The sequence below is a fragment of the Mus caroli genome, unplaced genomic scaffold (genome assembly GCF_978045245.1).
Source record: "Mus caroli unplaced genomic scaffold, Mus_caroli_1 scaffold_1, whole genome shotgun sequence".
Lineage (NCBI taxonomy): Eukaryota > Metazoa > Chordata > Mammalia > Rodentia > Muridae > Mus > Mus caroli.
In genome coordinates, this window is record NW_028227256.1 from 127,257,652 (window position 1) to 127,259,169 (window position 1,518).

Consider the following 1,518-nt stretch of genomic DNA (forward strand, 5'->3'; position numbering starts at 1 on the left):
TCTCAAAATTAGGGACTCTAAAAACCAGTTTCCTGCCAAAATTCCATGCCAGCTATTCTTGGTGTCTCTACATTAGAGTACTTAAAACTTACATTTCTCTATTCATGAAATTGTTACTACAGAATGGTGGTCTTGCTTCTTGCATCAGGATCTAGAAAACATGTTTCTGGGCATGCCTGTGGACTAGGTTAATTGAGTTGAGCCCCCCACCCACGCACACAAATACTAAATTCCAGCAGGACGATTCCATGGATGGGACCCTGGATGACTGAGTAAAAAGGAGGAAGTAAGTCGGCCACTGGCCATCTCTGCTTCCTGACTAGGTATACAGTGTGACCAGCTGGCTGGAGCATCTACCACCAGGACCTCCCAGCATGGTGTACCTTTGAACTGAATGAAACCCAAACAAGTCCTTCCTCCTTTACATTGCTTTCACCAGAGCATCCAGTCACAGAATCGGGAACAGTAACTATGAAGCAAGCTGGGAGTGGACAATCTGGATTAAAATATCTGCTCTACTACCCACTTGGGAAATATCAGGCATGTCATTTAACCTCCTGGTGAAGTGTGGGCTGTAAGAATTGGGCAATGCTTCTAAGTTGGAGCAAAAGTTAAATAAGACATAGAAATGCTTAAGGTAATAACCAGCATACAGCAGGCGCTTAAACTGAGTGGTTCTTGCATGAGGTATTTTGGTTTGGTTTTTCTAATTTTTCTTTTCTTTTTGCTGCTGGCAAGTGATATACCTTTAAAAGTTGAAGGCTACTGGGGATGGCCTGTATTCAGGGAAATAGCAGAACTGCTGTCTGGCAAGTGGCCTCTGTACCTGGAGGTGATTTCTTCCAGGAAGCAGGAGGATCCCTGACCTACTCTTCTCCATTAGCACGCCAGACATTTCCCCTCAAAAGAAGTACTTGCTAGACTGGTTGGCAGCTGACTTTATTTTTGTTTAATATCTATTGCCACCTTCTCTAAGCAGCCAAAAGGGACCAGAGACCCAAATGACAGAGTTCAAGTGAGTGCTATCTCTCCTTTTTGGCTGATCAAGCTTCTTTTTTTTTTTTTTTTTTTAATCCGGAAATTACCTCCTATAGGAGAGAGAGAGAGAGAGAGAGAGAGAGAGAGAGAGAGAGAGAGAGAGAGAGAGAGAGAGAGAGAGAGAAGTTAGTTTTATTTCCCCAGAAACAAAAAAGCCAGGACAGTTGTCAGCAAGCTCTGGGGACTGGGTGACTCAGCTACATCCCTAACCTTGAGACCCTTGAAACCTCTTCTGGATATGAAACTGTCAATGACTGAGCAGTTAGAAAAGCTGGTTACAAAATTAGGCACCAGAATGGCAGTCTGGAGAATACTTTCAGCTTCAAGTGGAGGAAGACTAGTCTAAACAACAAATCCGGTTCTCAGTGGGCCCATAGAGCGCAGCCAGACTGATGCGTCCCTTTCAAGACAGAAAATCAAGTCCCATTGATCTGCCTCCACCCTGCCAAACTCTCTTTACTCTCCTTCCACTCAGCTCAA